Raw genomic sequence first — 23,580 nt, forward strand, 5'->3', positions numbered from 1 at the left:
TGTGGAAGGAGAAACTGGCCTTTCATGGTTGCTGCATCTCATCCACTTTTCCCAGAATGGCTCCTGCTGCCTGAGTTGGTGACGGTAGGACTGGGCATCTTCCATCCCACCCTCTCCCTCAGGTCCTTTGTGGAACTGCTGCAAATCCACCCAAGATGGCATGTCTTCCCTTGGCATCTGTTCTGCAGCTGGGACAATCTCCATGGCATAACACAAAGGGCGATGTGGTTCGTGTTGGAAAGCTCTTGAAGTTGAAAACTGCTTTAACAGGCCAAATCCTGGAAACTTGTTTATGAAATGTCCTCATAACTCTTCACGAAGCTGCACTGGGTACATCAACCCTCTATGGCTTGGAGGCAACTGTGAGATGTGAGGACACTCAGGAGGAAATGTCCATTTGTTTTCCAAGTTAGTTTAGCACAAGATCACTGTCACCCATGCAATGGAACATGTTGCTATGGGAACTGCAAAGATGATAATGCGGCTTCAAAAGGTTGACAATTGGAAAAGCCTCTTTTTTTATGTCATGCCCATGGGATGCACATTTTGCTTAGATCATTACTGTTTAAAGTTTGTCCATATAAATTATTTGGGAGCAAATAATTTGTGACTCTTAAAATATTTAGAATATTGAAATTTGGGGAAAAGTATTACCATCTAGGTGCATTAAAATCGCTTGTGTGCTGGAACTCTCACAGGCCTGATGGAGTCAGAGTTGTTATCAGGAAGATGTAAAATCTCCCTGCAAAGCCATGTGGAATGGCCCATCTCATTCATGTCTTATCCTGGATTCAGGCCACTGATGAATGGTTAATGCACAGAGTCTTGGTGCATTTCTTTTTTCACTTTCGTCTCCTGAAATTTCCTGCTTTCACAATATAGGTTATAGAACCATGACAGTCTCTTCATGAAACCATGACTGGAGCCACATGCCATATACCCCCACGCATGTTTGCATCATTACACGGACATGGATGAGTGCATATCTATGTATGAGTGCATGGGTATATACATACCTATTCAGTCCTCATTGTCATGTGGTTGGGGTCTATAGTCACCACAAACATGGAATCAGTGAACACTGAACCACTGCGCCCATGGGAAATTCAGGGTTAGGTTCCTGCCAGCCTCTGGTCACACTTTTTTGTCTCTTGATAAATACAAAAGCTTATTTTATGTGTGTTTCTGTTTAAAGACACCTTGTTTAATATACACTGTTGTTTCATTGGCACTGAACTCACAGCCAATTGCACTGTAATCCTATGTGTAAACCAAATGTATCTAACCAATGTATTTCCCCCCCATAAAGTCCTAGACAACACTTCAGCACCAAACATGGGGGCCATTTGAAAGAGTTAAATCACACACACACACACCACAAAAATGTGGGAAAATGTGGCACTAAATAGACCAGAGAAGGGGCATTTGCTTACAGTATGAGTGGAAACAAGAAGGCAGAGTTTCGCTTTGTTCAGCCTTAGCTGGAAATGCATTTGTAGGTAGATGAATTTTTCTCTTCTCTGTGTGTGTCCACATGTGAGCAAAAGCACCCCAAGCCCTGACTTGGGGTGACAAATACATTTTTAGTGAATAGGTGAATTCTCTGATATGGAATCTGTGACTAATGAGAACCAACTGTATGTGTATATATATAAAATCAATAACATCTTCCCACCAGATGGAAGATCCAGTGCTGAACCATGTGGAAGCCAGGGCAGACCTCTGCCAGCCAGAACATACAGTACACTTCCTGTCCCTTGAGCACTTCCTTCTTCTGAGCACTCCGGGAATGAGCTCCCTACTCCCTGGCTCCTCAAGCCCTGGCTTTTATCCTCCTCACAAGGCACCTACAGTGTGTGTTGGAGTGATGCTTTCTTCAGGTGTATGACCTGTTATCCTTTTAGGCTGTGCAGATGTGGAGGGTGAGCCAGGGCCCCATGTTCAGGGCAGTTATCCACAGCTGGTGGGTGAGCCACGTGTGAGAAGATCTGCAATATGGAAATGCTTGCGTCAGGAGACTGGAGGTGGGCAAGGCTCATCTGGAAGATATTATTGGCCTGTCTCCCTTCCATGGCTTTCTTTTTGTCTGGGTTACTGGCTGCCCCAGCCATCATGCAGATGACAAAGGAATGAATTAGCAGTCTAGAGACTGTGCCAGGTCTTGCCTGTACAACCAGGGAGGAGTTGCTCTTCACGTCCTCATCTATAGAACAAGGTCATTTGTTTAGGGAAATCCTATGGTTCTAAAGTCCTTTTTGAAAAAAAAAAAAGAATTAATAATGTAATTCTGAGAAACTCGGATGGAATTGTGTAACAAGGTACTTGCATGCCATTTCAGAAACCCTGTTTTTGTCTGTTCCCCCCCCCCTTAGGGCTGCATCCGTGGCATATGGAGGTTCCCAGGCTAGGTGTTGCATCAGAGCTGTAGCCACCAGCCTACACCTCAGCCACAGCAATGAGGGATGCAAGCCACATCTGCAGCCTACACCACAGCTCACAGCAATGCTGGAACCTTAACCCATGGAGGGATGTCAGGAACCCAACTTGTGTCCTCAGCGATGCTAGTCAGATTCACTTCCACTGAGCCACGTTGGGAACTCAAGGAGCCCTGTTCTTTATGAAAGTATTCAGGAGATAATGCAATATGTGCTTTATATCTTCTCCACTTCAAAGCTGACTCATTTGCATAAAAACTTTTTGGATGGTTTTTATGAATGATTTGGGTTTTCAGAGTTAAAAGAATTTTTGAGTTGTGATAGCATCACAACCCCTAAAAATTGTTTAATAGCATCAAGATTAGGTAGGCCGTTTTGTTTGGGATTTTAGTAACTGAGAAAGTATAGGTTGTTAGCAGCACTCTGGAGCATGTACTACCCGTAGCACACGCTGTTAGTCACTAAAATTATACTGGTTCTAGACACAACAGGATTCCCATTTTTCAGTTGATGAAACCAAGGTTCAGAATGGCTAGGATGTCGGATACACTCTTCAAATCCAAGTATCCAGGTCCCATAACCTACATTCCTTTTCTTTGGCTTTGCAAAGTATAACACTCTAAATGTACATTAGATTTTATCGGCCAAATGTGGAAATTATGTTTTGCAATTTTTAGCTCCAGTGTAGTTATAAGATCTAGTATATGGGAATAAAGACATTGAGGAAGTAGACTTATTTTACTAGGAACCAACACCTCATCCCTTTTGCAGAACAAAATTAGACTTTAAAAAAAACCCAAGATGTTATTAAAAGAAACTTTCAAATATAGTTTTATATAATTCTGGTAGTATTGCTTTTAAGCTGGTAGATGCTATATATGTTAGTTGCCTTGTGCATCTACCAAGCGAAAAGCACTGTACTTAGCAAAATTGTCAGCAATTTATTTAGATGCCCTTTGACTCTCTGGTGAGCAATGAAAACATTCCCATCTACTCCTCAGGGAGAGTCTGAATGTAAACACATCATTCCTTCTGTTCAGCTCCTGGGCACCCTCTCTACCTTTCTGAGTCTTCTGTCCAAGTTGGTTACCTTGTCACCAACATCCCACTCATGAAAGGGTCAGCACTTCCCTGAGGACTGCTCACCATTGGTCACTTTTCTCTCCTCTCCCAATCAGGACTGTCTTGTCACATCACATCACATCACCTTTCACTCACCAAGTGTTTATGGAGCATTCAGCTCACGCCAGACACTATTCGAGGTACTGGGAACACAGCAAAGAGGACAGGAGAGTAAAATCCCTGCTTGGGGCTTACATTCTAGTGGAGAAAAGAGAAAACAAACAAGAGACGGGGACCGAGTGTTGCTGGTGGACCTGGCAGTGTGCTCCAGAGAGGGACCAGGAGGAGGAAAGGACACCTGAGTGGATGAGACTGAAGCTGGGGACCAGTGAGGGAGGGGTGGGAACAGTGTGGTTGTGGGGGACAGAGGACAAGGTGGAAGAGGCCTGGAGGGAGCAGGTGCAGGGAGGGACTGCAGGTGGCAGGTATATGGAGGGACTGTGAGCGGCCAGAGGCCCCGGGATGGTGGCCTAGGTGGGACCTGGCCAGCAGTGGGGAGCAGAGGGTAACCACTGTGGGTAGAGCTGGGGATGGGCCAAGGGAGCTGGACACGGTAGCTTCCAGCAGTAGGCACAGAGACCAGGTGGAGGCTGTGTTCCTGACACTTTCCAGTTGGGCCACATCAAGGGTCCAACTGCCCGTGTGGCTCCTGCCCAGGGAAGGAAAGGAAAGCATTCTCCATCATCCGAAGACAGGGGGCTGTGAGCTCCAAGCACGCACTCTGCAGCCAGGCGGGCCTGGGAGCTTCACAGGGTCTCCTCAGTCCATGGGGGGGGTTGAGGTGCCAAGGCAGGCGCTGGGGCTCGGCGGGGGGCCGCAGAGCCTCTGCAGGCGGCGTGGGGTGGCGGGGGGGGGGGGGGGGGGGGGGGAAGAGCCTCGGAAGGCCACACGGGGGAAGACGGGGCCTTAGCAGGCCCTGTGCGGGGGGTGGGGGGGGAATCCCCCCTCGGTGGCCTGCTGAGAGGCAGGGCCTCGGCAGGCCGTGACCTGGGGGGGCGGGGCCTCGGCAGGCAGCGCGCGGGGAGGCGGGACTTCGGCAGGCCGCGCGCTGACAGCGGGGGCCTCGGCAGGCCGCGTGCCAGGGAGGCGGGGCCTCAGCAGTCCCTGTGCGGGGGGGGGGGGGGGGGGCGGGGCCTCTGCAGCACGTGTCCTGGGGGGCGGGGCCTCGGCAGGCCCTCTGCCGGGGGGGCGGGGCCTTGGTAGGCTATGTGACTGGGGGGCGCGGCTTCTGCGGGCTGAGCGGGGGAGGCGGGGCCTCCGCAGGCCGTTTCCTGGGGGGGGCGGTGCTTCGACGAGCAGCGCGCGGACAGGGGGTCCGCAGCAGGCCGCGTGTCAGGGAGGCGGAGAGGGTCCAGAAGGAGGAAAGGACACCTGAGTGGATGAGACCAAAGCTGGGGACCAGTGAGGGAGGGGTGGGAACAGTGTGGTTGTGGGGGACAGAGGACAACGTGGAAGAAGCCTGGAGGGAGCAGGTGCAGGGAGGGACTGTGAGCGGCCAGAGGCCCCGGGATGGTGGCCTAGGTGGGACCCGGCCAGCAGCGGGGAGCAGAGGGTAACCACTGCAGGTAGAGCTGGGGATGGGCCAAGGGAGCTGGACACGGTGGCTTCCAGCAGTAGGCATAGAGACCAGGTGGAAGTTGTGTTCCTGACACTTTCCAGCTGGGCCGCATCAAGGGGCCACCTGCCCTCGTGGCTCCGGCCCAGCGAAGGAAAGGAAAGCATTCTCCATCACCCGAAGACGGGGCTGTGAGCTCCAAGCACACACTCTGCAGTCAGGCGGGCCTGGGAGCTTCACAGTGTCTCCTCAGTTCATGGGCGGGGGGCGGGGGGCGGGGGGGGGTGGTGGTGGCGAGGTGACAAGGCAGGCGCGCTGGGGCTCGGCGGTGGGGCGCATAGCCACTGCAGGCGGCGTGGGGTGGCGGCGGTGGGGGGGGGGCAGACTCGGCAGGAAGACGGGGCCTTAGCAGGCCCTGTAGGGTGCGAAGGGGACCCCCCTCAGTAGGCCTTGCGGGGAGGCAGGGCCTCTTCAGTCCAGGTGCCAGGGGGGCGGGGCCTCGGCAGGCTGTGTGACTGGGGGGCGTGGCTTCTTCAGGCCGACCTGGGGAAGGCGGGGCTTCAGCAGGCCGCGTGCTGAGGAGGCGGGGCCTCGGCAGGCTGTGTGACTGAGGGGCGCGGCTTCTGCGGGACTTGCGCGGACAGGGCGGGGGGGTGGGGGGGGGCCCTCTGCAGGCCACGTGCCAGGTGGGCAAGGCTTCTGCAGGCCGCGGGCGGGGAGGCGGGGTTTCGGCAGGCCCTGCGCCGGGGGGGCGGGGCCTCCGCAGGCTATGTGACTGGGGGGCGCGGCTTCTGGGGGCCGCGCGGGGAGGCGGGGCCTAGACAGGCCTTGTGCTGGGGGGACGGGGCCTGGGCAAGCCATGCGCGGGGAGGCGGGGTCTCGGCGGGCCGTGTGCCTGGGGGGCGGGGCCTCAGCAGGCCAAGTGCCAGGTGGGCAAGGTTTCTGCAGGCCCCGCGCGGGGAGGCGGGGCCTCGGCAAGCCATGTGCCAGGGAGGCAGGGCCTTGGCAGGCCGCGTGCCAGGGAGGAGAAGCCTCGGCAGGCCCTGTGCCGTGGGGGCGGGGCCTCGGCAGGCCGCGCGCGGGGAGGTGGTGCTTCGACAGGCCGCGCGCGGGGGGAGCGGGGCCTCGGTAGGCTATACGACTGGGGGGCGCGGCTTCTGCAGGCTGAGCCAGGGAGGCGGGGCCTCGGCAGGCCTTTTCCTGGGGGGACGGGGCCTAGGCAGGCCGCGCGCGGGGAGGCGGGGCCAGGGCAGGCCTTTTCCTGGGGGGATGTGGCCTCGGCAGGCCGCGTGCCAGGGAGGCGGGACCTCGGCAGGCGTTTCCTGGGGGGCGGGGCCTCGCAGGCCGCGCGCTGACAGGGGGTCCTCGGCCGGCCTTGTGCCAGGTTGGCGCGGCTACTGCAGGCCGAGTGCGGGGGGGGGGGGGGGCCCTCGGCTGTCAATGTGCCCGGGGGGCGTGGCCTCGGCTGGCCGCGCGCGGGGAGGCGGGGCCTCGGCAGGCCATGTGCCAGGTTTCGGGGCCTCTGCAGGCCCTCTGCCGGGGGGCTTGGCCTCAGCAGGCTATGTGACTGGGGGGCGAGGGTTCTGCAGGCCGAGCGCGGGGGGGCGGGGCCTCGGCTGGCAATGTGCCCGGGGGGCGGGGCCTCGGCAGGCCGCGGGAGGCGGGGACACACGGCTCACACCCAATCCCAGGCACAGCCTAGTTCACAGTCCGCTGCCATCTTGAATCGCGGTGTTGCTCTTATTTCCTCAGGAACCGTTTTTTAACGGCTGGCGCAGCTGCTTCCCTAACTGGGGTCTGCAGTGCAGGCGTGGTGTCTCTGCACTGCGCCCTGCAAGCAACTGAAACCTGGCCAAGCACAAAGGAAAAGAAAAGGTAGACTTTGCTTTATTTCCCAGACTGTACTTTTATGAGCAGGGAATTGTTAATGGGCTTTGTAGGTGACAGTTGAACTGCTGAGGAGAAGAAGGAGGCCTGGGGGGGGCAGAGGAGTCCAGGGCGCCAGAAGAGCCAGTGGGGAGCAGGTGGTGGTGCTGAGGGAGTGAGGGGGCGGTGGGGAAGACGGAGATGAGATGTGAGGGTGGTGGTGAGATGGGAGGATGGTGATGAGGTGGAAGGTTGGCGATGAGATGGGAGGGTGGTGGTGAGATGGGGAAGACGGAGATGAGATGAGAGGGTGGTGGTGAGATGGGGAGGATGGTGATGAGGTGGGAGGTTGGTGATGAGATGGAGGGTGGTGGTGAAGTGGGAGGTTGGTGATGAGATGGGGGGGTGGTGGTGAGGTGGAAGGATGCCAGTGATGAAGTGGGGAGGACAGCGATGAGGTGGGGTTACGGAGATGAGGTGGGAGGATGGTGGAGTTGAGCTGAGAGAGAGGGTGGTTAGGAGATCTGCGGTGAGGTGGGAGGATGGGGGTGAAGGAGGAGGGTGGCGATGGGATGGTGACAGCTGTGATGAAGTGGGAGGTCGGTAATGAGGTGGGAATAAGGCGGGGTGGGTGGTGATGAGGTGAGAGGACAGCTAGAGGAAGTGGAGAAGGGGCTGACTGCAGGGCCAGCAGTGAGAGGGCTGTCACACAGCACAGGAATCTTGACAGGCATCCAGCTTGAGAGGAAAGCCTTCAGGAAGGAGCGGTGTTGGGTGTCATTCAGATGGGCCCAGTTATGGTAGATTGAGGATGTTATCAGCACTACTAAATATCAAATAGACAACCTATCAGCATCTTGTACGAACCTGTAATGGAAACGAATCTGGAAAAGACTAGATATACACATGCAGGGGTATAATGGAATCACTTTTCTGCACACCTGACACACAACATTGGAAATCCACTCTACTTCAATAAAAAAGTTATTCAGGAGGGGACAGGAGCAGAGTAATAATTAGATTATTGTGGTGACAGTCACCAACTTCCAGCCCCCTTTGGTGCTGGGCTCCTCCTTCGTGCTCTCACAGGTGCGAATGCCTCTGACCCTCTGCCCAGACGTGACTCTTGCTAGAATGTCCATGTTAGAGGGGCTGTGACTCTTTAAAAGGAATTTTTCCCTGGTGGGGTCCCCAGCGTCCCAGGCCTGGCTTGCCAAGAGTGGTCATGAGGGGCCAACTCTCACAAAAGCCCTGGGACTGAGAAGGCCTGCATCAGCTTCCACTTGGAGCCATGGAGGTGGCCAGTTACAAATGCCTTTTTAATGTTGCTCCCAACACTCTGTAACATATCAGGCCATTGCTTCAGGTAACTTCATCGTGAGGCCACTTTCCATTTTATTTCATATTTTCCTGAAAGGATATTGTCCTTGTCAAGCAGACAGGAGCTGACGAGGTGAGGGATCGTAACAATGTGTTATAACTTTGTAAAATTTCTCACCCAGCTCCCTCCCATCATCAACTCAAGACCTAAGATACCGGAAGAGCATCTCTTCTCTCCTCCTTTTTCTTCCTCTGGCTGGTCCTGACCAGAGGGCCCTAGTGAGAGCGGCTCCTGATAATGTCAGGATCTTCTTCGGAACCTGCAGCATAATTCATTTTCCCCGGAATGGATGTGGAGCCTCCCCGTGCTTCCAAATTGGGCTGCACCAACTCTGAGACTTCTGTGTTCCATTTTCTCAACGCTCCAATGAATTGTCAAGACAAAGCTTTGTGTCAAGATAGAGAAGCATCTTTTCCCAGGCCTGCATTTCTGGCTGGGAAACAGGAGCCCAAATCCTAAATGTGTCTATTTGGTCAGCTTACAGTCCAAACAGCGATTTTGGAAATGCAGAGTTTGCAGAGCCTGATTCCTCTCCTGCAGTTTAAATCTGCACGGTTGTCACCAGTTACAGACTATGGCAGATGGCTTGCAGTGTGTAGAGGAGGACAATGGACAAGGAGTCAAAGAGAGAAAAGAGCAGTGCATGTCCTGGTTAAGCTCCTCCAAGTTGCCATTAAAAGTGCATAATTTCACCAGACTCTAGCCTCAAACATCCATGGTCAATTAAAAGCTGTCTCCGGTCAATGGGTTGTGACACAGAGTTTCTATGTTCTAGGGACACCTTCTACCCTTTAGACAGACTGCCTTTCGCCCTGAAAAATGGCATCCAAAGCCCCACTGTCAGCTAACAAGTGTGTAACTTGCATTGGTGGCACCTTCAGGTTTCATGGCATTTCCTGTCTCTTCACCATGTATAGGCTGGGCGTTAAAACTTCCGAAATCCCCTTTTCTATTCTCAAGGGTTCCCACACCCCAGATGATGATGGAATCCGCAATTATAATAAGCAACTTCCAAACAAAATTAAGGGCCCTGCTTTCCTTACAACCATTGCTCTTTTCCCTATACTTCTTCAAACTGGCCCAAGACATTTTAAGGCTGCTGTCTTTGGCTTCTGTGCAGAAAAGAGTGCCTCCTGGTTTCTTCATCTGCTGAAGATGGACCTAGTCCCTTCTCATTTCTTAACCTAAGCTGTGAACCTTTTGCTAATGATGATTTGTAGTCTGAGCTCTCTGGGGTTCAGAGAGAGCTCTGCAGGTGCCTGTCAAATGCTCGACCTGAGAAAGACCAAGCCAAGCTAAATCAAGCACCATGGCTTGACTCAGCTTTCCAAGTTCTGCAGCAGAACAGCAACCGCCCACCCCCACCAGGAACAGAACCTCCCATCAACAGCTTCCTCGCTCCCCCTGGGTTTCTCCCAGTAATTTTTTGAAGATTGCCCGGGGCTGCCAGCCTCATCTGCCTTTTCACTTGGCTCGTTCCTCCTCTCCCAGCTATTTGCTAAAATACAGGGCTTCCTTCCCCTCTTGTTAGAACAAAACTTGCTAGGAAGTTGACCCTAGTCTTCTGAGGCTTCCTCGTGTTGTCCCAAAGCCTGTCAGGTAATTTGTAAGTCTGTTAGTTTAAGTGGCAGAGCTAAAGGCTTTTCTCTAACCAACTGACTGGTTTCCCCTCTGCCTCTGAGCAAGCTTCATTCTAGAGTCAGAGATGTCCAGGCACAGCCTTCTGAGTACACTCTCCTCTTGACTTTGAAATCTTCACTGGGCTTTGCCTGCATCTATGCTGGACGATGAGCCTCGGCAACACACGAGGACTTCCATGCCTCACTGGTCAGCACCACTGTGCTGCTGGGCTGGAGCCTCCATCCTCCATTCCTATATCCATGCCTACTTTTCAGGCTCACTGGTGAAGAAATAGGATGAGGAAGCAGGAAAGGATCAGAGGCAAGGAGCATGGTCTCACTGACAGTCCATAAGCCTGAATATCTGAGGTTCAGCTCCTTTTATGCAGGTTTCACAGCTGAGAAACAGCCCACCCAATCCTCATTCTGTCTTCACACCACAAGGCTGGCATGGGCAGAGTGCCATCAGGAGAGAACACAGCTCCCACCATGGAGAACCCCTCTAAACTTGCTTGCACCAAAGTCTAGTTCCAACAGCATGTGGCCCGTGGAAAATGCAGCTGCGGTCAGTAACTGAGGTTCTCAGACAGCCTTGCCCTTGCATCCTAGCTCCTGGCACATGCTCCTTCCTGATTCGCCTACCATGAAGCACGTGACCCCTCTGATGAAACACATATGTGATGACTGACATCCTGGGTTTCTGCCCATGGCAAGTAGGCCCCTGCAGTCACTGGACCACAGTTCTCCCCCACCGAAGGACCCTGCAGGCCATGGAGCACCATGGCTTACAGCAGGGTTTTGGCCCCCATCACCAATGTCATCCCACTAAGTATGTGCCAAGAAGACTCTTGTTAAGCCTAGAACCTAATTTGATATGTGGAAGATCCATCTTCACATAAGACCTCAGACTGGTGACAGTTTGGTTTACAGAGAGAGGGTCACAGTCCCAGAGGAGAGATCTACCCAGCAAGGGTGCTCAATGAGGAAGACAGAGCTTTATCCCCTTATTCCTGCAGCATCCACCCTTGACCTTCATGGTTCACTTTGGTCTCAGGCTTTCTCCCAGTGTTGAAGTGAGGGTGTGGGTGTTGTCCTGTACCTCTCCTAGGTCTTAAGAGTACAGCCAACACTCAGCCTCCTCCTACACTCTGGCCCCTCAATCAGCCCTGGACACCTAATGTGGATATGACAGACATGCAGCTGCTGCGACAGCCCCTGATGAGTGCCAAGACCAGCCTTCCCAGTGAGTCCACTCAGGACCTGAGGCATTGCTCAGCTGGCTTGCTGCCACCAGCAGCACTGAGTCAGGTGGTGGTCCTTCCTCACCCAGCAGAGCCAGGCTCTCCTGGACTGTTAACATGGAATTTGGAGGGAATCTTGTGCCTCAAAGAGCATCACTCTTCTGGGGAGAGAAGAGGAATGCATGTGACAATATTAAAGCCAAGGCTGTGTGGTGAAAGTTTAATAGAACAAATATATGGCTGGCTGGCTGAGGAATAATAAAATCACTCTGATGATGAGGACTTTACTGCACTGGTTTCCAGACCCTTGTTTGCTAAATAAATATATTTACTTGGACTCCAAGCTACTGGGTGACCTTGGTCCAATGACTCCACTTCTTCCAGCCATTGTTTCTTCATTGTAAACTGAGAGGATGGGGCTCTGTGAGTGATTCTTGGAGTATCCTCGTACTGGGGGAGGAAGTCTCATATTTTTGGAGCATAAATACTCTCTACCAGTTACTGGGCATGTTTTCAGGGGGTGCAGAGTTGACCCTAGTCTTGTTGCTCTTGTGCTGGTGGCAGGAAGCCATTGTTGCTGCCTTCCAGGACATTGTTGACCGATGGGGAATGTGTGATGGGGTCTTTCTAAATCCCCTGACCAACCCCTCCCCCTGGTCAAATAAATTCCAAAACTCTTTTAAGAAACCTCTGAAGGACTGACATGAAAGTATTTGTACTGTAGATGTCCCCCAGATGATTCATTTATTGGTTGATGAATTTTATAATGTGTGATTAGATTTAGTCTAAGATCATAAGTCCTTTCTTATGAAATGTACATGCAGCTAGCACCCATGTCTGCATTATTCTCTGGGACTTGAGTAAGAATCTTGTTTGAAAGTCACTGCTATCAGGAAGCAAAGTGTTTGGGGTGTGTGCAGCCTGAGCGTGGCCAAGAGTTGAGTCCCTCTGGTTCATGCAGCTCTACCAGATAACCTGCTGTCACATAACCTACTGCGATGTTTCATCCATGTAGAGTATGTTAGCAGCTGTCCGGTGGGGCCTAGAGCAGCTCACTGCAGAAAGGAGTGTGGAGAGAGGGGTGGCTGAAGTTGGTATGGGGTCCAGAACAGGGCTCTGTGAGGGGAACCCAGGAAAGGTGTCTGTGTCAAGACTGATCACCCCACAGCACCATTGGAATGATTGAGGGAGGGAGAGTGTGATATGAAAAATAGCAAACCCAAGGAGTTCCTGTTGTGGCACAGTGGAAACAAATCTGACTGGTATCCACGAGGATGCAGGGTTGATCCCTGGCCTCACTAAATGGGTCAGAGATCCGGCATTGCCGTGAGCTCTGGTATAGGTCATAGACATGGCTTGGATACCTCATTGCTGTGACTGTGGCTGTGGCTGTGACCAGCAGCCACAGCTCTGATTAGACCCATAGCCTGGGAACTCCCCTATGCTGCAGGTGTGGCCCTAAGAAGCAAAAGGCAGAAAAATAGCAAAATCGGGATATGCAATACACACATATATATTTTAGATTTCATACATGTATAGCCATGGCACTGACAGTTGATAAAATGGGTTCATTGATAAAACCGTAGGTATTGGCAAGATTCTTATGTTTCTTAAAGAGAGATTAATACATATAAAAGATTAGAACTGTTAAGGAATGAATGGCTTAGGGATAACAATTAATTGTCTAGTTGTGAAAACAACCTCTCTGCCTAGATTCTGTAGGCAGGAGTACAGTGAAATGTCAGGTTTTCTGGGTTTTTTTTGGCTGTACCTGCAGCATAGAGAAACAGGCTAGGGACTGAATCCCACCTAAGCTGGAACTGTGGAAATGCCACATGCTTAACCTGCTGCACCCCCGTGGGAACTCCACAAGATGTCATTTCTTACAAATTTTCTAAAATTTAATCTTTACCTGTTTCAAACGACTCACCTCTATTGGTTGAAATTAGTAAGTTTTGTTATAAAATTGAATAGCAAGAGGAAACTGGCTACATACACGTCCCAAGTGGCTTGTCTCCCTTCTAGAAACCGCCAACCTGCCTGCTGCCATCCTGCCTCCCCAACCAGAGCAAGGCCTCTTGAACCACCTCCAAGCAGCTGTCCTCCCCAGGGCAGCTTCAGGTTTCTACAGGCTCCCCAGCTGAGATGTCCCTGGGGTGCAGTGCTGTCGCCTTCCTCTCCTTCCGTCCAACTCCATGTCCACAGTGAAGGGTCCCATCGGAAACCCAGGGATTTGAGGGAGGCCCTTTCTCTTGGAAAACAGCCCCTGTCTAGAGGCTTACCGCCTTCTGAAGCCATTCCCACAGGCATGGGCCTGGACCACCACGGGCTGGTGGCCTCAACGTGGACAGTCAAGAGCAGGACCCAGCGAGGGACCTGCCCCAACAGATGCTCAGGACGCAAGTAAAGGAGCCCAAGTTTGAATCTCAACAGTAGAATGCGGGCCTGCAGTCATTCTGCAGTGGGGGAGGGGCCGAGGGCAGGTGAGCCTGGGTGGGGGTGGGGTGCCATTCCATGCTGGCCTCTGCAGGGAGGCAAGAACCAGACATTTCTTCCGCTTTATGCAGGGGCCAGACAATTGTTGAGTGCCTCGTCAGGCAATGTATGTGTTGGTTTTCAGAGTCACAGCACCAAGGTTTGTCTTGATGTTCCCTTTCCCTTCGTTATTCATCAACTTGTTTGTTGTCCTTCAACCCCCTCAGCTTCCGTCCTGGCTCTTGGCTTCCTTCCCCAGAGGCCAGACTTTCTGAACAAAATTCACCTTTTATCATCTGATAACCACTTGGGTTTTCATGGCCACCTGGAACCCAATGTTTATGGTTTGGCTTCTCTCAGCAGACCCACCATTTGTGATTTGTGTGTGTCCGTCTTTCCTAAGGAAGCCGTCTTGTGTGCCAACCAGCATCCAGCAGCACCCACCTTCCTCATGTTCCTTTGTGCTGGAAAGGCCCAGTCTATCCAAAAAGCCGCTGCACAGCCCACGTGTCCAAGACCAGAGATCAGTCTGACGTGTTTCCCATATTATGACATTGCTGGTAAGTATTGTATGTTTTACCTTTTTAATGATCGAATGTAATATTTTCAACAAATCCTCCCTTCTCAGGGATCACAATCCACTTGTGTGAGATAGAATTTGCAGTGTTGAGTCCTCCTCCCCCCTCTTTCCCCTGTCCACTCAGTCCTCGTTCCCACTGGTAATCAGAGATACTTGTTTCATTCACATCTTTTCAGAGATCTTTTGGGCAAGGAACATTGAATGCAATCCATTTGCCTTTTCAAAAATTATTTCTTTGTCTCTGAAAATTAAAATGTGCACAGGGATGTAAAATGTTGGAGGATAATGTGAGAAAGCAATTATATATGTATAATATATATGTATATATACGTGTGTGTGTGTCTGTATGACAGGGTCCTTTTGCTGTACAGTTGAAATAGACAAAGCATTGTAAATCAACTGCAATGGAAAACTTAACAATTATAAGGTAAGAGTTCATCTTGGAAAAAAGTAAAAAGGAAAAATAGAAAATTAAATCTTGTCTCCGTATATCTGAGTATTATTTTTGTCACCTTCATACTGCCATTGTGGCACCTCTGTTACTGGACTAACCTTTATTATGGGAGTTTCTACATTCTCTTGAAATTCAAGGAACTGAAAGAACAGAGTGTGCAAATCCAGGCAATATCAAAAGTAAATATCCAGCTCCATTTAAATTTTTCATTTCCTATACACAGTGCCTGCCTTTAGCCTTAACTCTGTCCTATGCAACATTTTGGACATATCTTTACTGAAAGTTCTTTCCCTATTTATCTGAAATTTACCTTTCCCTCAGCATCAGCATTTATCTGGCAAGACTAGCCAAAAAGGGTAACATATTAGGCGCTTAGTAGTGAGCAGTTCTAGAGAGGATGAGAACTTGGACTAGAAACTGAAGTGTGCATTTTGGTCCAACCCAAAATAAAATGGCAAAGGGACCCCAAATCTGCAGGATGAAATGTCAATGGAAGAGGCAGGATATAGGATTGAGTGTTTGTGCTTCGTGGGGTTAAGGACAGAAATAAGGGACAAGAAGACAAGTTAATGTACTAAATATCCCAGAGATCTGGGTTTTTTTTTTTTTGGTCTTTTATTTATTTTCCTTTTTAGGGCCAGACCTGCAACATATGTGAGTTCCAGAATAGGAGTCAAATCGGACCTACGGCTGCAGGCCTATGGACACCCACAGCAATATGGGATGCAAGCTGTGTCTGTGACCTACAACATAGCTCAAGGCAACACCAGATCCTTCTTTCACTGATGGAGGCCAGGGATCAAACCCACATCCTCGTGGATACTTGCCAGGTTCGTTTCTGCTGAGCCACATTGGAAACTCCTTGTATTTCTAGGATTTAAAAAATCAACTACCCGTGAAATGCATGTGCACCTTGAGAGAGTGCCAGTATTTTATGCACCAATGTCCACTCTCCTTTTGGACAAAGCCAATCCCATCTAAGACCTGGCCTGCAAGCCCTGCTTATAAGCTTGTGAATTTCCTGTCTGCATCCCATAACCTTCCACTTTAGAATCTAGGCTCATCATTACCTATGGTCCCATCTGCATCCCTTAGAAAACAAAACAGAGACACAAATGAGAAACAGTTTTCTGACTCTTATTTTCATGTTGAGAATTAATGTCACCTTACACTCTCCTAATGATATGAATGAGTAGTCATGTTTTGTGTGGTGAGAAGAGAGGACAATTAGGAAACTTGCCAAGGGAGATAAGGGGTGGAAACCTAATAGGACTGCAACCAAATCTCTTGGGAGGTGAAATTCATTCTCTGCTGTAGCACCACTACAATTCCTACTGATGTTAGGGTGTCGGGGAAGGCAAGAGAGGTTTATAAGGAGTGTCCCACATTGAGAAAAAGACTTGGGAAGATGCTTCAGAAGCTTCTTACCCCTTGCAAAGAAAAATGGACTCAAAAGAGAGTGAGAAGCTGAGGTGAGAGGATTTCAAGCAATATCATGGTGAGCTTTCTATCAAGTAGCTCTTGATGAGGGATTGAAAAAATAAACAATTTGGAAATATTTCTCTGTATTTGAGCTCTTATAATGAAAATTTTAAATGTTTTTCAACCAATAACTTCATATGAGAGGATTGGTGAGGCAAGCATTGTACCCAGGCTCTCAAGAAGGGCAGGCTCCTTGTTGTCTCCTCCCCTTGTTCAGGCATTCAACCAATTATTTATAAGATCCTCACTCATAGCTCTGATATAGTATTTGAATGCATCTTCTCAGGGACCCTGATAGAAAATCACATTGTGGAAAAGTGACATTCCCAATCTGCAATCAATTTTTGTTTACTACCTCCAAACCCTACATCCTAGAGGCAGAGATAATCAAATTAGCTGAAATGTAATTAGGGAAAACCAGTCATGGATGTGGGTGTCTCAATGTCTTTTGGACCCTTATCTGATTATTCCTGCAGAGAGCTTCAGGGCAGGCACTGACAGCTGAGGAGAAACATCTCTGGAAATGGATCACAAGCATCAGAAGACAGGTAATCTCCCACTTGCTGATGGAAATTTAAAGGCACTGAGAGATTCCAGGTTTGTGTCTTGTGGAGGTTTCAAGTCTGTGCCCTTGGGAGCTCTTGGTGTTGTTAGATGTAAGGGCTCATGAGAGGTATCCTGTTGATGAAGAAATGCTCCAACGTTGCAGCTAACCGGAGAACAGTCCTGATGGTTCACATTTCTTTGCAAAGTATGACAATGTCAGGTCAGTAAGTTGAATCTGCTCCTATTTATTTGTTGGTTGATTGCCAACGGAAATTCTGTGATGTAGTCAAAGAAGTAGGGAGGGAGAGTACAATTGTTCCCAAAGTACCTGCTGTGGTATAATTGGCCAAGATTGTCAAGTTTACTTCACACGGATAACCAAAACCTTACAAAGGAAACACCTATGAATCAACCTTTATTGAAAAACTTCCATGCATTAACTAACTACACCGAGAGCAAAACATTTGAGTAGAACAAATGCATTTGGAAAAGCTCTAGGCATGGAAACAGGAGAAATTTCTCTCAGAGTGTTTTCCATGTCTACAATTCATTGCTAGAAATTCTTTTTAATGGAACCCTAAGGCTTGCTAGGTAAAAGGACCTAATATTTCTAGAAAAAACAGTAAGCAAAACTAAGGAACTGCAGCCCAAAGGGCATGAATACCCTTGGCCCAAATTGAGGATACCGTGCTTAGGCTGGAGCTCTCCAAACTCTTTCATGGGGATCATATCTAAATGGACAGTTTTCAAGTTTGCAATTTGAATGTGGGAGATCATCTCACAAGAGAGAGGTTGAAGAGGAGAAGGTCAGAAAGTTCTCAATGAGAAGACATATCAAAAAACTCCCCAGAGGATGCCAATTCTCCATTATATTCCTCTCTTGCAAGAATACCTGGGCTAGGTATTCACACATCCCACGCCAGCAAGCATGCACATGTCCACTAGTGGCTAGGGCTGTCAGGTGCAGGGACTACCCTCCACCAACCGCTCCTAGCATCTGTTGAGGCGGGTCTGCTTGGGAAGCCAGTAGTGCATGCATGAGGGCAGAGGGTGGTTTCCCAACGGGTGGCCCGCCTGGGGGTGGGGCCAGTCATGGCGGCCTTTCTGCTTAATTCTGTGAAGGCCCTGGTAAGGCATATGGGGACTTTTCACGTGTTGGGTGTGAGCCCTCAGCACTCTTTTTCACTCTGTAGGATATCTGGGCCCTCCTCTGTGTGGGTTCATGCCAGCATGGAGTTAAGGTCCGGAGCAGTGTTTCCACCACAGTTTATTGGCAGCACTGTGGGTCGGGCTGCATGAAGACTTGAGTGATTGCAGGGCCTCCAGAGGCAGGTGCATAAAGTTTGTGGGCCATTCAAATGTGTGCCATTCCAGCATGCAGTTCTCAAGAGTAGGAAAGCTAGACAGAAACATTTCCAACTGGAAAACCCTCATGCACTTCCCAGGAAGTAGCGCAGGTCACTGGAAAATCAGTGAAGAGCCAAGGTACATGATCATAGTTTCATTGCTGTCTCCTTCAGAACATAAAAATTACTGTCAATGCTCATATTCAAAAGGCATGCTTGGGTCCATGGTGGGGACAACTTTCCTGAATGTAGTGCTCACCATCTCTTTGTAGTCTGATGTAAATCATGAATGATGCACAAGCCTAGATGGGGTTCATACATATTTGATAGGTTGTTGGGAGTCTGGTGGGTGGTCAGATATCTGGGTTGGTTAGGTCTATGGATATGTGTGTATAAGGGGAGTTCATGCCTGTGTTTTGGTGAACGTTTTTAAGGGTGAGTGTTATATTTGAAGTGTTTTGAGATGTAACAGAGGCACACTCAAGGAGTTGGTGTTTAGGTGTTTGTAAGTTGTGTTCAGGGGAATATTTGGCACATGGTGTTTTCACCCATGAGTTTTGGGATTGTGTGTCTAAAGGTGGACTTGGATTATCTGCCTATGCATAAGGGCCATGTTTGGTCATTAGGGAGGTCTGTTTGTTTGGGTGTACAATCCATTTATGTTGTATATGTGGGGAATGTAGTGAAACTCCGTGGCTGGGACTTCAACCCAGCCAAAATTGAGAGTGGGACTTGAATCAACCTGCACGGTAGTTTGGCACTTGAACCCAGGATCCCAGGTTAGGAGTGGACTGGAACACAATGATTATTTTTTCTCCTTTTTTTGATATTATCTGCCACATGTGGAGGTTCCCAGGCCCAGGACTGAATGCCACAGCAGCGATCTGGATGGCTGCAGTGACAAAGTTGGATCCTTAACCTTCTGTGCCACAAAAGAATGACTCCAACTCCTCAAAACCACTGTCTTTTAAGGAAAAACCTCTCTCCCAGTGTCAGGACTCATGAAGCTCAGGCTTTTCTGACTCATTGCAGAATGAATTCAGCTTGAGACAAAGCAGTAGGCAATGAGCGAGCTTTTTTAGCATAAGACACTTGTGAGAGAGAGAGAAGTAGGCTGGCAAGGGAGCAGAGCAGCCCCAAGAACCACGAGAGCTCCATTTTTATAATCCAAGGAAAAGAGGAGAAGGGAGAAGTCTGCCTTCTTCCTCATTTGGGGGCAGATGGCAAGGCTTACATCTTTTGTCCCTCACTTTGCCCCTACATGGCTTAACCAGGTCAGTCAACAATGCTATTGAAGTCCTGTGTGTATTACCAGGAGTGTGGTAACATGTACAATATGGCAATTCATCTCAGGTTTCCAGCTAATGTCCCCATTTACCTAGTTTTGTCCCCTGTCATCTATATTTCTGTCTTGGGTATGTGAAAAAATGCTGCTTTTCAAGGACTACTAACTCCATGACTTCATGCAACAGGATTTACTCTTCCTATCTGTTGTCCTATGTTTTAAGTATGGGGGTTTGTGGCTTCAGCATGTCTGACTCATACAGGCCCCTGGTCTTCCTTCAAGTTAGTGTAGATCATAGCTGGGTTCCATTCCTTGAGTGCTCCTCAGCTTACACCAGTTCCCCAAACTCATAAACCTTGTCTTTCACCCCCAGTGGGACTTTTCATGTATTTTAAGTATCCGAATCTATCCTTATCTTTAGGATGATTATTTGTGTATTTGTAGCATGTTGTATGCTTCTTGGCTTTTCTGTGTAGCAGTTTTTCAGGAGCTGTGTGTGTGTCTTTTGATGTGTTTAGGGCAAGTCTGAAACTTTTATGAGACTGGTGAATATTCCATAGGTGGCTGTCCTGTGTTTCTGTGCTTCTGTATTTGCATGAAGGCTGGGTGGGGGGGGAGTGTGATTTTATGTATATGCAGAGCATGTATTATATGTGTATTTGGAACTAAATGCATAGGTGTTATACGTTGCCATATTTGTAATGTCCTGGGTAATTGTGGGTATATTTGGGGCTTGTGGAGAGGAGTTGTGTGTATGAGTTTGTGTGTGTATTCAAGGGGCATGGTCATTTGGTAGAATATTTGCTGGGGCTATGCACTTGTATTTTTCAGTAGGGAGATTTTAGGCCTAAATATTTGGGGAAGTGCACATGTGTGTTTCTTTGTTATTTATTATTTATTTATTCATTTATTTTTTTTTCCCGCTGTACAGCATGGTGACCAAGTTACGCATACATGTACGCACAGGTTTTCATCACATTGTTGTGTGGCAATGTAAGTATCTAGACAGAATTCTTAATGCCACACAGCAGGATCTCATTGTACATCCATTCCAAGATCAATAGTTTGCACCTGTTAACCCCAAGCTCCCAATCCCTCCCACTCCCTCCCTCTCTCCCTGGGCAGCCACAAGTCCATTCTCCAAGTCTATTATTTTCTCTTCTGTGGAAATGTTCATTTGTGCTTTATATTAGATTCTAGTTATAAGTGATGTCCTATGGTCTTTGTTTTTCTCTTTCTGACTTATTTCCCTGAGGATGAGCGTCTCTAGTTCCATTCATGGTGACACAAATGGCCTCATGTCCTTTTTTATGGTTGAGTAGGATTCCATTGTGTATGTATACCACATCTTCCCAATCCAATCATCTGTTGATGGACATTTGGGTTGGTTCCTATGTCTTGGCTATTGTGAATAGAGCTGTAATGCCCATGCAGGTGCATGTGTCTTTTTCAAGGAAAGTTTTGTCCGGATGTATGCTCAAGAGTGGGATTGCGGGGTTATAGGGTAGTTCTAGGTATAGATGTCTAAGGTACCTCCATGTGGTTCTCCATAGTGGCTGTACCAGCTTACATTCCCACCAACAGGGCAGGATGGTTCCCTTTTCTCCACACCCCCTCCAGCACTTGTGGTTTGTGGACTTATGAATGATGGCCATTGTGACTGGTGTGAGGTGGTATCTCATGGTCGTTTTGGTTTGCACTTCTCTAATAATCAGGGATGTTGAGCATTGCTTCAGGTGCTTGTTAGCCATCTGTGTATGTTCCTTGGTGCAATGTCTCTTCAGGTCTTTTGCCCATTTGTCCATTGGGTGGTTGGCTTTTCTGCTGTTGAGTTGCATATGTTGCTTGTATATCCTAGAGATGAAGCCCTTGTCCATGGCATTGTTTGAAACTATTTTCTCCCATTGTGAAAGTTGTCTTTGTGTTTTCTTGCTGGTTTCCTTTGCTGTGCAAAAGCTTGTGAGTTTGACTAGGTCCCATTGGTTTATTTTTGCTCTTCTTTATGTTGCCTTGGGAGAAGGACCTGTGAACATATTCATGAGGTTGATGTCAGAGAATGCTTTGCCTATGTGCTCTTCCAGGAGTTCGTATGTGTGTTTCTAATGGAGAGATGAGGTTCTGTGTTTATTCAGGGGAGTTGGAGACTGGCATTGATGTGTAGGAGAAATATGGGCTATGGTTATGTGTTAGTAGATGCAGGTGTGTGAGCTGGCTCCTCTTATCATTTGATAGATGGAAATCATTTCATATGTGGTTTTCTGGAGATATGTCCATGGGTCTTACTTGCATATCCATGTTTGTAGGTCTACCACCAGGTGCAGGACTGCCCAAGTCTTGTTCGCATGGCTTGGAGTTGTTAGGAGTGTGCAAAGTATGTTCCTTTGGAGAATGCTAAGGTGTTATGTGTTTGTTGCTAATGTGTTTGTTAATAGGTACTAAGAGATGGTCTGTCTGTGTCTATCCAGGGGAGGGCAAAAACATACATACATTTGACACACATACACTTAGAGTGCCCTTTGGTGTCTATGTTGGGGGAGGAGGAGGGTGGTTGTATTTTGAAGAGGTGGCATCACGCCTGGTGTTTGGGGCATCTGTATGTCCAAGGGTTGGGAATATCTGGATGTGTGTGTCCATAGGTGTTTGACATTTGTATATGTATCTTAGTCAGTGTAGGCTACTTGTGGCTGTGTGTGTATTTGAGTTCCTGGAGCTTATGTGGTATGTATTCTGAGAGGTGTGAGAAGTCTGTGTGTTTGGAAACCAAGAAACGGTGTAGGCTGTGTGTGTGTTCAGGAGTCCTGGATTGGCTGTGTTTTAGGGCTATGGCATGGCATACGGGCTATGCATGAGACAACTGAGTACTTGCTGGTTTTCGTGAGCCTGTACATGTAGGTATTCAACATGGACAACTGGTTGGTAGGTAGGTTGCACCTGTTTTATTCAGGCCCATGTTTTGGATGTGTATAGAGTTGGAGTGTTACCAGCTAGAGTTCTTGGCCTTCCTTAATCAAGAGCAGTTGATAAGATGCTGGAGGAGAAACTCAGTGAAGGCTTTATTCAGGACACCTGCTTCAGCATAGAGGCACTGAAGCAATCACCAGGTTCCCTCGTTCACCTTCTCACTGAGTAGCGGTGAGCTAGTTCCTTCTATGGGGTGAGGAGAGGGGCATGTCCAGGGATTGGGCCGGGGGGTGGCTGAGGGGGCTTGCCCACCCCACCCCTTTAGTGTGGTGCATGTAGGGGGCATGCATAGTCCTCTGCTTTTGCTCTCTGTTCTTCAGAAGTGGCAGTTGTATTTTTCTCATGATTTGTCCGCAATGTGCAAGCAGAGTTCTTTCTCATTGTTTATACTTTTGCTGTATTTTGTTCCCCAGGAGATGTTTGTCCAGGTGCATTCCCTGCAGCCACTGCAGCCACCGCAGCCAAGGGTGCCAGGTCCCAACCTGTCTCAGTAGGAGAGGCAGTGGAAAATTCCAGGTGAGTAGGAATTTGTCTGTAAAACTTTAGAATTTGTGTCTATTGAGATATGTAAACTTAGGCGGTCAGTTTGTATGGTGATTCACACTGAGGATTAAAAGGTACATGTGTGCTCAGAAGACACACACACACACACACACATACGTATGTGTGATGTCCTTTGCTTACATCCCCTGGTGGGTGTTGAGGGTCCTCCTCAGAGTGTAAGTGGATTGTGTGCACATGCGTATATGAAAGGGCACTGGAACTGGTTCAGACTAGCTTGGGATAATCGGCTCTGTGTTCGGTTACCTCAGCTTTGTAATTTGAGTTTGCTCATGTTTGGAATATTCATACCATGCAGATATCACATCTGAAATGTCACCTGAGTTTCTTGAAGAGCTTCAAAAATGCATTTAGAGCATATCACTCATCTGTGTGTTGTGACTTAATTATGTGCCAAGCCAGAATATTCAGGCATCATTGGTGTGTGTGTATATCACATTATATTTGAATTGTGAGTGGGGCATCCTGGGCGGTGTGCCATTTTATGTGTGCCTTGGCCCTTCATTCTGAATCACAGCATTGCTCCTCTCAGGTTGATTCAATCTTTAGGGTCAAGAATTCCTCCCTCCAAATGCTGGTGAATTCCAGTGGAAATCATGTGGATGGATTTAGGGTATCTGTACCTTAGGCAGGGACACACCTTCAGCATTTGTATGGTCCTAGAATCTGGG

At 48.9% G+C, this 23,580-nt stretch overlaps 1 long non-coding RNA gene across 5 annotated transcripts in view; it reads left to right on the forward strand.

Moving 5' to 3' along the window:
* The window catches only part of LOC146396321 (uncharacterized), a 142,133-nt gene extending 130,571 nt beyond the window's left edge, over positions 1-11,562 (forward strand). The window contains exons 1-3 of one of the 5 annotated variants that reach the window (XR_014826501.1): positions 5,997-6,041; positions 6,865-6,987; positions 8,481-11,562. This is a non-coding gene — a long non-coding RNA (uncharacterized LOC146396321). Of the gene's footprint in view, positions 1-5,996; positions 6,042-6,203; positions 6,241-6,443; positions 6,623-6,864; positions 6,988-8,480 lie in introns of those variants that run through there. The other 4 variants (XR_014826500.1, XR_014826502.1, XR_014826499.1 and 1 more) reach the window with 4 other exon arrangements.
* Positions 11,563-23,580: the final 12,018 nt, after the last annotated feature.

The sequence above is a fragment of the Sus scrofa genome, chromosome 14, assembly GCF_054392235.1.
Source record: "Sus scrofa isolate SSC_HxYL_T2T_F1_AM1 chromosome 14, Sscrofa_HxYL_maternal_Yorkshire_Landrace_v2.0, whole genome shotgun sequence".
Lineage (NCBI taxonomy): Eukaryota > Metazoa > Chordata > Mammalia > Artiodactyla > Suidae > Sus > Sus scrofa.